Below are 13,697 nucleotides of genomic sequence, written 5' to 3' on the forward strand. Positions count from 1 at the left end.
TCCTCCCTACCTCTCTCCTCCTCCCTGCCTCTCTGTCTCTCAGTCTCTCTGTCTCTCCTCCTCTCTACCTCTCTGTCTCTCCTTCTCCCTGCCTCTCTGTCTCTCCTCCTCCCTGCCTCTCTGTCTCTCCTCTCTGTCTCTCCTCCTCCCTGCCTCTCTGTCTCTCCTCCTCCCTGCCTCTCTGTCTCTCCTCCTCCCTGCCTCTCTGTCTCTCCTCCTCCCTGCCTCTCTGTCTCTCCTCCTCCCTGCCTCTCCTCCTCCCTGCCTATCTGTCTCTCCTCCTCCCTGCCTCTCTGTCTCTCCTCCTCCCTGCCTCTCTGTCTCTCCTCCTCCCTGCCTCTCTGTCTCTCCTCCTCCCTGCCTCTCTGTCTCTCCTCCTCCCTGCCTCTCTGTCTCTCCTCCTCCCTGCCTATCTGACTCTCCTCCTCCCTGCCTATCTGTCTCTCCTCCTCCCTGCCTATCTGTCTCTCCTCCTCCCTGCCTCTCCTCCTCCCTGCCTCTCTGTCTCTCTGTCTCTCCTCCCCCCTGCCTCTCTGTCTCTCCTCCTCCCTGCCTCTCTGTCTCTCTGTCTCTCCTCCTCCCTGCCTCTCTGTCTCTCCTCCTCCCTGCCTCTCTGTCTCTCCACCTCCCTGCCTATCTGTCTCTCCTCCTCCCTGCCTCTCCTCCTCCCTGCCTCTCTGTCTCTCCTCCTCCCTGCCTCTCTGTCTCTCTCTCCTCCTCCCTGCCTCTCTGACTCTCCTCCTCCCTGCCTCGCTGTCTCTCCTCCTCCCTGCCTCTCTGTCTCTCCTCCTCCCTGCCTCTCTGACTCTCCTCCTCCCTGCCTATCTGTGTCTCTCCTCCTCCCTGCCTCTCTGTCTCTCCTCCTCCCTGCCTCTGTCTCTCCTCCTCCCTGCCTCTCCTCCTCTCTACCTCTCTGTCTCTCCTCCTCCCTGCCTCTCCTCCTCCCTACGTCTCTGTCTCTCCTCCTCCCTGCCTCTCCGTCTCTCCTCCTCCCTACCTCTCTCCTCCTCCCTGCCTCGCCGTCTCTCCTCCTCCCTGCCTCTCCGTCTCTCCTCCTCCCTACCTCTCTCCTCCTCCCTGCCTCTCTGTCTCTCCTCCTCCCTACCTCTCACTCTCCTCCTCCCTGCCGCTCTGCCTCCCCTCCTCCCTGCCTCTCCTCTTCTCCCCCTTCCTGCGTCTCCTCTTCTCGTGTCATCCTCAAAAAGCCACAATTATATTAGTTTCTATAAACAAACAGCAGATCACTTCCTGACACAAAGCCTTCAAGTCTTCAGGGAGCCCACTTAGGGCAACAGCACAAAGACTCAATGGACCCTTGGCACGACATGTCTCAGTAGTTATTTCAAGTATTTACATACAAATCCTGTCTGTTCACGGCTCCATAAATAAATAAACCATCTGTTTAGGTGATGTGCTCCCTCTTGACTCCCTCCACTCTGCATCATTAACCAGAAGACATCTCTGGTTTCCAATTTAACGTTTTAATTATTAACAAAATAAAAATGTTTGTGAGGACTCTGTGTTTGTATCTTCTTGTTTTGGTGTTTCTCTCTCTCTCTCTCTCTCTCTTTCTCTCTCTCTCTTTCTCTCTCTCTCTCTCTCTCTTTCTCTCTCTCTCTCTCTCTCTCTCTCTCTCTTTCTCTTTCTCTCTCTCTCTCTCTCTCTCTCTCTTTCTCTCTCTCTCTCTCTCTCTTTCTCTCTCTCTCTCTCTCTCTCTCTCTCTCTCTCTCTCTCTCTCTCTCTCTCTCTCTCTCTATTCAATTCAATTTCAATTTAAGGGCTTTATTGGCATGGGAAAAACATATATTAACATTGCCAAAACAAGTGAATTAGATAATAAACAAAATTGAAATAAAAATGAACAGTACACATTACACTCCAAAAGTTCAAAAATAATAAAAACATTACAAATGTCACATTATGTGCAAATAGTTCAAGTACAAAAGGGACAATAATACACATAAATATGTGTTGTATTTACATGTGTTTGTTCTTCGCTGGTTCCCTTTTCTTGTGGCAACAGGTCACAAATCTTGCTGCTGTGATGGACACTGTGGTATTTCACCCAATAAATATGGGAGTTTATCAAAACTAGGTTTGTTTTCAAATGCTTTGTGGATCTGTGTAATCTGAGGGAAATATGTCTCTCTAATATGGTCATACATTGGGCAGGAGGTTGGGAAGTGCAGCTCAGTTTCCACCTCATTTTGTGGGCAGTGTGCACATAGCCTGTCTTCTCTTGAGAGCCATGTCTGCCTTCGGTGGCCTTTCTCAATAGCAAGGCTATGCTCACTGAGTCTGTACAAAGTCAAAGCTTTCCTTAAGTTTGGGTCAGTCTCAGTGGTCAGGTATTCTGCCACGGTGTACTCTCTGTTTAGGGCCAAATAGCATTCTAGTTTGCTAAATTTTTTTGTGAATTCTTTCCAATGTGTCAAGTAATTATCTTTTTGTTTTCTCATGATTTGGTTGGGTCTAATGTGTTGCTGTCCTGGTGCTCTGTGGGGTCTGTTTTTGTATTTGTGAACAGAGCCCCAGGACCAGCTTGCTTAGGGGACTCTTCTCCAGGTTCATCTCTCTGTAGGGGATGGCTTTGCTATGGAAGGTTTGGGAATCGCTTCCTTTTAGGTGGTTGTAGAATTTAACGGTTCTTTTCAGGATTTTGATAATTAGCGGGTATTGGCCTAATTCTGCTCTGCATGCATTATTTGGTATTTTTACGTTGTACACAAAATATATTTTTGAGAGTCTCAATTTGGTGTTTGGCCCATTTTGTGAATTCTTGGATGGTGAGCGGACCCCAGACCTCACAACCATAAAGGGCAATGGGTTCTATAACTGATTCAATAAATTTTTGCCAGATCCTAATTGGTATGTCAAAAAAAAAAATCTCTGCCCCAGAGGAGAGGATGGTTAAACCCAGGTTACTGTATCTCTCCTCCTCTCATTTACACCATAGAGGACAAGGCTAGTCCATCTCTCTGTCCCAGAGGAGAGGATGGTTAAACCCAGGTTACTGTATCACTGTATCTCTCCTCTTCTCATTTACACCATAGAGGACAAGGCTAGTCCATCTCTCTGTCCCAGAGGAGAGGATGGTTAAACCCAGGTTACTGTATCACTGTATCTCTCCTCCTCTCATTTACACCATAGAGGACAAGGCTAGTCCATCTCTCTGTCCCAGAGGAGAGGATGGTTAAACCCAGGTTACTGTATCTCTCCTCCTCTCATTTACACCATAGAGGACAAGGCTAGTCCATCTCTCTGTCCCAGAGGAGAGGATGGTTAAACCCAGGTTACTGTATCTCTCCTCCTCTCATTTACACCATAGAGGACAAGGCTAGTCCATCTCTCTGTCCCAGAGGAGAGGATGGTTAAACCCAGGTTACTGTATCTCTCCTCCTCTCATTTACACCATAGAGGACAAGGCTAGTCCATCTCTCTGTCCCAGAGGAGAGGATGGTTAAACCCAGGTTACTGTATCTCTCCTCCTCTCATTTACACCATAGAGGACAAGGCTAGTCCATCTCTCTGCCCCAGAGGAGAGGATGGTTAACCCCAGGTTACTGTATCACTGTATCTCTCCTCCTCTCATTTACACCATAGAGGACAAGGCTAGTCCATCTCTCTGTCCCAGAGGAGAGGATGGTTAAACCCAGGTTACTGTATCTCTCCTCCTCTCATTTACACCATAGAGGACAAGGCTATTCCATCTCTCTGTCCCAGAGGAGAGGATGGTTAAACCCAGGTTACTGTATCTCTCCTCCTCTCATTTACACCATAGAGGACAAGGCTATTCCATCTCTCTGTCCCAGAGGAGAGGATGGTTAAACCCAGGTTACTGTATCACTGTATCTCTCCTCCTCTCATTTACACCATAGAGGACAAGGCTAGTCCATCTCTCTGTCCCAGAGGAGAGGATGGTTAAACCCAGGTTACTGTATCTCTCCTCCTCTCATTTACACCATAGAAGACAAGGCTAGTCCATCTCTCTGTCCCAGAGGAGAGGATGGTTAAACCCAGGTTACTGTATCACTGTATCTCTCCTCCTCTCATTTACACCATAGAGGACAAGGCTAGTCCATCTCTCTGTCCCAGAGGAGAGGATGGTTAAACCCAGGTTACTGTATCACTGTATCTCTCCTCCTCTCATTTACACCATAGAGGACAAGGCTAGTCCATCTCTCTGCCCCAGAGGAGAGGATGGTTAAACCCAGGTTACTGTATCTCTCCTCCTCTAATTTACACCATAGAGGACAAGGCTAGTCCATCTCTCTACCCCAGAGGAGAGGATGGTTAAACCCAGGTTACTGTATCACTGTATCTCTCCTCCTCTCATTTACACCATAGAGGACAAGGCTAGTCCATCTCTCTATCCCAGAGGAGAGGATGGTTAAACCCAGGTTACTGTATCACTGTATCTCTCCTCCTCTCATTTACACCATAGAGGACAAGGCTAGTCCATCTCTCTGCCCCAGAGGAGAGGATGGTTAAACCCAGGTTACTGTATCTCTCCTCCTCTCATTTACACCATAGAGGACAAGGCTAGTCCATCTCTCTGTCCCAGAGGAGAGGATGGTTAAACCCAGGTTACTGTATCACTGTATCTCTCCTCCTCTCATTTACACCATAGAGGACAAGGCTAGTCCATCTCTCTGTCCCAGAGGAGAGGATCGTTAAACCCAGGTTACTGTATTACTGTATCTCTCCTCCTCTCATTTACACCATAGAGGACAAGGCTAGTCCATCTCTCTGTCCCAGAGGAGAGGATGGTTAAACACAGGTTACTGTCTCACTGTATGTCTCCTCCTCTCATTTACACCATAGAGGACAAGGCTAGTCCATCTCTCTGCCCCAGAGGAGAGGATGATTAAACCCAGGTTACTGTATCACTGTATCTCTCCTCCTCTCATTTACACCATAGAGGACAAGGCTAGTCCATCTCTCTGTCCCAGAGGAGAGGATGGTTAAACCCAGGTTACTGTATCACTGTATCTCTCCTCCTCTCATTTACACCATAGAGGACGAGGCTAGTCCATCTCTCTGCCCCAGAGGAGAGGATGGTTAAACCCAGGTTACTGTATCACTGTATCTCTCCTCCTCTCATTTACACCATAGAGGACAAGGCTAGTCCATCTCTCTGCCCCAGAGGAGAGGATGGTTAAACCCAGGTTACTGTATCTCTCCTCCTCTCATTTACACCATAGAGGACAAGGCTAGTCCATCTCTCTGCCCCAGAGGAGAGGATGGTTAAACCCAGGTTACTGTATCACTGTAGCTCTCCTCCTCTCATTTACACCATAGAGGACAAGGCTAGTCCATCTCTCTGTCCCAGAGGAGAGGATGGTTAAACCCAGGTTACTGTATCTCTCCTCCTCTCATTGACACCATAGAGGACAAGGCTAGTCCATCTCTCTGTCCCAGAGGAGAGGATGGTTAAACCCAGGTTACTGTATCTCTCCTCCTCTCATTTACACCATAGAGGACAAGGCTAGTCCATCTCTCTGTCCCAGAGGAGAGGATGGTTAAACCCAGGTTACTGTATGTCTCCTCCTCTCATTTACACCATAGAGGACAAGGCTAGTCCATCTCTCTGCCCCAGAGGAGAGGATGGTTAAACCCAGGTTACTGTATCACTGTATCTCTCCTCCTCTCATTTACACCATAGAGGACAAGGCTAGTCCATCTCTCTATCCCAGAGGAGAGGATGGTTAAACCCAGGTTACTGTATCACTGTATCTCTCCTCCTCTCATTTACACCATAGAGGACAAGGCTAGTCCATCTCTCTGCCCCAGAGGAGAGGATGGTTAAACCCAGGTTACTGTATCTCTCCTCCTCTCATTTACACCATAGAGGACAAGGCTAGTCCATCTCTCTGTCCCAGAGGAGAGGATGGTTAAACCCAGGTTACTGTATCTCTCCTCCTCTCATTTACACCATAGAGGACAAGGCTAGTCCATCTCTCTGTCCCAGAGGAGAGGATGGTTAAACCCAGGTTACTGTATCTCTCCTCCTCTCATTTACACCATAGAGGACAAGGCTAGTCCATCTCTCTGCCCCAGAGGAGAGGATGGTTAAACCCAGGTTACTGTATCTCTCCTCCTCTCATTTACACCATAGAGGACAAGGCTAGTCCATCTCTCTGTCCCAGAGGAGAGGATGGTTAAACCCAGGTTACTGTATCTCTCCTCCTCTCATTTACACCATAGAGGACAAGGCTAGTCCATCTCTCTGTCCCAGAGGAGAGGATGGTTAAACCCAGGTTACTGTATCACTGTATCTCTCCTCCTGTCATATGAGGTTATGGAGAACAGCAAAGCAACCCATGTCTCATAATACCAGATAGTAACTACTGTTCTCTGGTGACAGGACATTTTGTTCACTGCTACATTTAGCTTTTTTCCAACTCTTGGAGAATATTCTAGTTCTATTCTTGTCATGGCATCAGTCACATTGTGAGAAGAGTACACACTGTACAGGCCTTATACATGTCTATTCCATTTTTAGCCTGAAAGAAAATATTCTAACCTACTTAAAATGCCAAAGGCTGAGGGGAGATTTATCGGGTGCATTCACTGCCGTAATCTTCTCAAGGGTCACATTTAGGAGAACAAATACAGGCAGTGTTTCAGGCAGCACCTGTTGTGAGAATCCTGACAGCGTTCACTGTACCTGTTTACACTATGGGAATCTGTGCATCCCAAATGACACCCTATTCCCCACATAGAGTTCTGGTCAAAAGTAGTGCACTATATATGGAATAGGGTGCCATTTGGGACGCACCCTAAGCGTTCCTCACTCGTGCTGCACATGTAAAACCCATAACATGTCAAATCCCAAGTTGGTCAGAGTTGAGCCGTACCAGAACAAGTCTCCATTAGCCCAGTTGTCCATTAACAACATACCTTCGCTGTTATAGTGTTCACTGATCATGTGAAACATATTGTCTTTCCTCTGCTTGGTGGTGGCGGTGCAGCCAGTTTTTCATTACACCGTCCAACCAGCCCCTCTGTGTGGTGCAGCAGGCGGCGGGCGGGCGGCGCTGTCGTTATAAATGATTATAAATAGAAACATTAAAGCAAGTGCCGCAATCCTGAGCTCTGACAACCCCACACCCTTTCCACCACCACTACCACCCTAACTGGCTGCCATGGTAACGTTTGCAGGCGGCGGCAGGCGACATAATAATGTCCCTCCTTCCTGCAGAATAGATATCGAGTCTTGTTGCGTGTTGTTTCCTTGTCTCATCCTTCCTATCCTAGCTACAGTTGCTGTGTGACACTGGGGCTGGGGTAGGTAGGCTACCATCATCCTATTTAGACTGTTATCGCTATGGAATCCTAGAGTTGATACATTGGGAGAAAAAATAAATAAATACGTACACACATCATGCCACAAACACATATATGAATTTTTTTAAATAATAATGATTGCATTGAGAAAGTACATGAATGGAATCACAGATATAATCACCATATTTCCTTATCCTCCCAGTCTGTGTTTTGTTTACTTGATACTAGGGGTTTTCTCATTTCTTTGTCACATTCAGAGAGTGAAGAGAGCAAAGGGGAATCCCCCAAGGCTGTGCTGTACTTCATCTCTCTCTCTCTCTCTCTCTCTCTCTCTCTCTCTCTCTCTCTCTCTCTCTCTCTCTCTCTCTCTCTCTCTCTCCTCTGTGTTCTAAAAACAGCTCATTTTAAATAACAGAGGAACTCCTGTCAAAGAGCAGCCCAGCACCTGTAGCACACAGCCTTCCTCTAGTGACAGGGAATATTAATCTTAGTGGTAAGTACTTGACAAAATACTATTTTGTAGCAGCACCGGAGGTGTTCCAGGCGCAGCGGTGAACCTGTGAACCGATGAAAGGGCTGCGTACGGCAGTGAGTCAGACAGACAGAAAGGGCCCTGGCGGTACGGCGCTGCTGCTTCTCTAATGGTATTAAATATAGCCTGAAAAACACCTGCTGGCTGGCTGAGGGAGAACCCAGCACTGTGATGTCTTATTCATTTCATATTTCATTCCCTACCCTCACTGTGACGGGTATTAATAAGACGCTCCACTTTGATCTGGAGGCTCTATCAGAATCATACAGCACAGCTCTGTGACTCCATCAGAATCATACAGCACAGCTCTGTGACTCCATCAGAATCATACAGCACAGCTCTGTGACTCCATCAGAATCATACAGCACAGCTCTGTGACTCCATCAGAATCATACAGCATAGCTCTGTGATTCCATCAGAATCATACAGCACAGCTCTGTGACTCCATCAGAATCATACAGCACAGCTCTGTGACTCCATCAGAATCATACAGCACAGCTCTGTGACTCCATCAGAATCATACAGCACAGCTCTGTGACTCCATCAGAATCATACAGCACAGCTCTGTGACTCCATCAGAATCATACAGCACAGCTCTGTGACTCCATCAGAATCATACAGCACAGCTCTGTGATTCCATCAGAATCATACAGCACAGCTCTGTGACTCCATCAGAATCATACAGCACAGCTCTGTGACTCCATCAGAATCATACAGCACAGCTCTGTGACTCCATCAGAATCATACAGCACAGCTCTGTGACTCCATCAGAATCATACAGCACAGCTCTGTGACTCCATCAGAATCATACAGCACAGCTCTGTGACTCCATCAGAATCATACAGCACAGCTCTGTGACTCCATCAGAATCATACAGCACAGCTCTGTGACTCCATCAGAATCATACAGCACAGCTCTGTGACTCCATCAGAATCATACAGCACAGCTCTGTGACTCCATCAGAATCATACAGCACAGCTCTGTGACTCCATCAGAATCATACAGCACAGCTCTGTGACTCCATCAGAATCATACAGCACAGCTCTGTGACTCCATCAGAATCATACAGCACAGCTCTGTGACTCCATCAGAATCATACAGCACAGCTCTGTGACTCCATCAGAATCATACAGCACAGCTCTGTGACTCCATCAGAATCATACAGCACAGCTCTGTGACTCCATCAGAATCATACAGCACAGCTCTGTGATTCCATCAGAATCATACAGCACAGCTCTGTGACTCCATCAGAATCATACAGCACAGCTCTGTGACTCCATCAGAATCATACAGCACAGCTCTGTGACTCCATCAGAATCATACAGCACAGCTCTGTGACTCCATCAGAATCATACAGCACAGCTCTGTGACTCCATCAGAATCATACAGCACAGCTCTGTGACTCCATCAGAATCATACAGCACAGCTCTGTGACTCCATCAGAATCATACAGCACAACATTGTTGCTCCCAACCTAACGAGGTTCCAGCAGAATCATAAAGCACAACACAGCGATATGACTCCTCCCCTTACAGAAAAAACATTTGATTTCACATGAAGAAATGGTTATCACATGTTGATTTACATGTTTTCACATGTTATCACATTAACTTCACATAAGATCACAAGTGATCACATAAAAACATGTGTTTCTGGAACACTTCAAGTGAAATTAATGTGTTTTTTCGTAAGGGTCCAAGCTCTAAGAGGTGAGGAAAAAGGACACCTATGACCTTATCCCCTATTTAGTGCACTACTTTTGACCAGAGCCATATCGACCCTGTTCCAAAGTAGGGCACTATATATACAGTTGAAGTCATAAGTTTACATACAGGTTGGAGTCATTAAAACTCGTTTTTCAACCACTCCACACATTTCTTGTTAACAAACTATAGTTTTGGCAAGTCGGTTAGGACATCTACTTTGTCCATGACACAAGTCATTTTTCCAACAATTGTTTACAGACAGATACTTTCACTTCACTTCACTGTATCACAATTCCAGTGGGTCAGAAGTTTACAAACACTAAGTTGACTGTGCCTTTAAACAGCTTGGAAAATTCCAGAAAATTATGTCATGGCTTTAGAAGCTTCTGATAGGCTAATTGACATCATTTGAGTCAATTGGAGGTGTACCTGTGGATGTATTTCAAGGCCTACCTTCAAACTCAGTGCCTCTTTGCTTGACATCATAAGAGAATCAAAAGAAATCAGCCAAGACCTCGGGAAAAAATTGTAGACCTCAACAAATCCATACGCCTGAAGGTACCACGTTCATCTGTACAAACAATAGTACGCAAGTATAAACACCATGGGACCACGCAGCCGTCATACCTCTCAGGAAGGGATTGATTTGTCTTCTGTCTTTTAAAGATGAACTTACTTTGGTGCGAAAAGCGCAAATCAATCCCAGAACAACAGCAAAGGACCTTGTGAAGATGCTGGAGGAAACAGGTACAAAAGTATCTATAGGAGTAAAACGAGTCCCACAGTAAAACGAGTCCTATATCAACATAACCTGAAAGGCCGCTCAGCAAGGAAGATGCCATTGCTCCAAAACCGCCAGAAAAAAGCCAGACTACGGTTTGCAACTGCACATGGGGACAAAGATCATACTTTTTGGAGAAATGTCCTCTGGTCTGATGAAACAAAAATAGAACTGTTTGGACATAATGACCATCGCTATGTTTGGAGGAAAAAAGGGGAAGCTTGCTAGCCGAAGAACACTATCCCAACCGTGAAGCACGGAGGTGGCAGCATCATGTTGTGGGGGTGCTTTGCTGCAGGAGGGACTGGTGAACTTCACAAAATAGATGGCATCATGAGGAAAGAAAATTAGGTGGATATATTGAAGCAACATTTCAAGACATCAGTCAGGAAGTGAAAGCTTGTTCGCAAATGGGGCTTCCAAATGGACAATGACCCCAAGCATACTTCCAAAGTTGTGGCAAAATGGCTTAAGGACAACAAAGTCAAGGTATTGGAGTGGCCATCACAAAGCCCTGACCTCAATACCATAGAAAATTTGTGGGCAGAACTGAAAAAGCGTGTGTGAGCAAGGAGGCGTACAAACCTGACTCAGTTACACCAGCTCTGTCAGGAGGAAACATTTGACCCAAGTTAAACAATTTAAATGCAATGCTACCGAATACTAACTGAGTGTATGTAAACCTCTGACCCACTGGGAATGTGATAAAATAAATAAAAGCTGAAATAAATCATTCTCTCTACTATTATTCTGACATTTGACATTCTTAAAATAAAGTGGTGCTCCTAACTGACCTAAGACAGGGAATTTTTACTATGATTAAATGTCAGGAATTGTGAAAAACTGAGTTTAAATGTATTTGGCTAAGGTGTATGTAAACTTCTGACTTCAACTGTATGTAGGGAATAGGGAATGAGAATACAAGGTTTACTCTCCAATGCAGATTCTTCCATTTAAAAAATGATAGTTGTTACAAAAAGGTATGTAACCCCAGCCACCTTCAAATCGTAAGTAACGTCCATTTAGAAAGTTAATTTGACCAAAGTTATAGTTACATTGTAAGATGCAACATTTTAAGTCAGCGGAAAAACTATTTTGTAAGTAGATTTTTTTTTTTCAAACTAGGCCAAGTCCATAGTTTTAAGCTACTCCTTATCAACATAAGCCATCTGTTGTTCAGGTCAAGTGCAGACACTGTACAGAGACACAGCACCCTGTTAAACAGAACACATAGTAAAGAAGGCAGATCTTTGCCCGAGATATTATCATCGTGTCTGTTTTGAATTAACCAGCATCATACACCAACATTAAAATAGACCAATGTCTATCTGGTTCTATCTGTGGCTGCTTACGGCTAAGTTTAGGATTCAGAAAAGACTATGTCAAATGTTCTACGTGAAACTGAAATCTACTGTTGATGCACTCCAAATACCAGCAAAGGCAAAGGAGGAGAACACGGAAGCAGCAGTAACTACGGCTAAATATAACATCTTTTCTGAGCTGCCTGGGTCTTAATATAGACAATGTGTGAAAGACTGTCATGGATGTCAGGCTGTCTGCTTAATTTAACACAGACTTTTGTTTTTCAGCTAATCGCCCTGAAGGAGCACTGAATCCACCTCTTTGGCTTTTTGAAGAAGATACAATAAACTGTTACTACTAGATATTCATTCACCTGCAGCTTTCCTTCAGCGAAAGAGGTAATGGGGCCTCCTCATTGGTGGAGAGATGTCACTAAGCGCCAACGGCAGGGGCTGGCGGGTAAACAAGAGATTTATGAATGACAGGTCCAATTTGTTTTTAGCACCAGGGAGAGACAAGCAGCACCCTGCCCCAAATTCTTCCCCTCCGAGGGCCCTGCCAACAGGGGATAGGGTGACTCATAACCAGTGGCTGCACTCCCACTGCACTAGCCTCCTCTCTGACACCACGGGCCAACACTACCACCACACAGCTCCGTGACCGCCTGTCCCCAACGTGTTTATCTCTATAACAGATCTGTCTCTCATTAGCCCCCATGGCGGTTAGAGTGACGATCACAGCTTTCATTTGAGACGTTGGCATGGCAATGGCAGGTGGCTGCTTCCCAATTGGCACCCCCTTACCTATATAGTGCACTACTTTGACCAGAGCCCATAGGGAATAGGGTGCCATGTGGGACACAGTCCGTGTCTGTTTTTACCTTGAGAAGTCACACTAGCAGGCTTCACGCACCACACAGCAGAGAGAGAGAGAGAGAGGAGAGAATAGAGACACATGTCGTCTGGACTGGTGGGAGTGTTACATGTTGTGACGTCTGTGATGTGAGATATGTTTTCTTGGATCTCTTCCCATCATCTATTTGTCACACAATTGGCCCAGCGTCGTCTGGGTCAGGGGAAGGTTTGGCCGAGGTAGGCCGTTATTGTAAAATAGGAATTTGTTCCTAACTGATTGAACGAGTTAAATAAAGGTTAAATAAAAACATGAAATAAAAAATTGACAGACTCTATATGACCAAAGGTATGTAGACACCTGCTCGTCGGACATCTCATTCCAAAATCATGGGCATTAATATGGAGTTGGTCCCCCTTTGCTTCTATAACAGCCTCCACTCTTCTGGGAAGGCTTTCCACTAGATGTTGGAACATTGCTGCGGGAACTTGCTTCCATTCAGCCACAAGAGCATTAATAAGGTCGGGCACTGATGTTGGGCTATTAGGCCTGGCTTGCAGTCAACGTTCCAATTCCTCCCAAAGGTGTTCGATGGGTTTGAAGTCAGGGCTCTGTGCAAACCTGTAAAGTTCTTCCACACTGAAACAGGAAAGGGCCTTCTCCAAACTGTTGCCACCAAGTTTTCCCTTCACTGGAACTAAGGGGCCTAGCCCAAACCATGAAATATCAGCCTCAGACCATTATTCTTCCTCCTCCAAACTTTACAGTCGGTACTATGCATTGGGGCAGGTAGTGTTCTCCTGGCATCCGCCAAACCCAGATTCGTCCGTCGGACTGCCAGATGGTGAAGCGTGATTCATCACTCCAGAGAATACATTTCCACTGCTCCAGAGTCCAATGGTGGTGAGCTTTGCAACACTCCAGCCAACGCTTGGCATTGCGCATGTTGATTTTTGGCTTGTGTGCCACTGCTCGGCTATGGAAACCCATTTCGTGAAGCTCCTGACGAACAGTTCTTGTGCTGACGTTTACTTCGAGAGGCAGTTTGGAACTCGGTGGTGAGCGTTGCAACCGAGGACAGATTTTTATGCGCTTCAGCACTCGGAGGTCCCTTTCTGTGAGCTTGTGTGGCCTACCACTTTGTGGTTGAGCCGTTGTTGCTCCTAGACGTTTCCACTTCACAATAACATCACTTACAGCTCTTGCAGGGCAGAAATTTGACGAACTGACTTGT

At 46.1% G+C, this 13,697-nt stretch overlaps 1 protein-coding gene across 12 annotated transcripts in view; it reads right to left on the reverse strand.

The window, feature by feature from the left end:
- The window catches only part of hdac9b (histone deacetylase 9b), a 214,233-nt gene that overhangs the window by 67,050 nt on the left and 133,486 nt on the right, over window positions 1-13,697 (reverse strand). The window lies entirely within an intron of this gene.

The sequence above is a fragment of the Salvelinus fontinalis genome, chromosome 38 (genome assembly GCF_029448725.1).
Source record: "Salvelinus fontinalis isolate EN_2023a chromosome 38, ASM2944872v1, whole genome shotgun sequence".
Lineage (NCBI taxonomy): Eukaryota > Metazoa > Chordata > Actinopteri > Salmoniformes > Salmonidae > Salvelinus > Salvelinus fontinalis.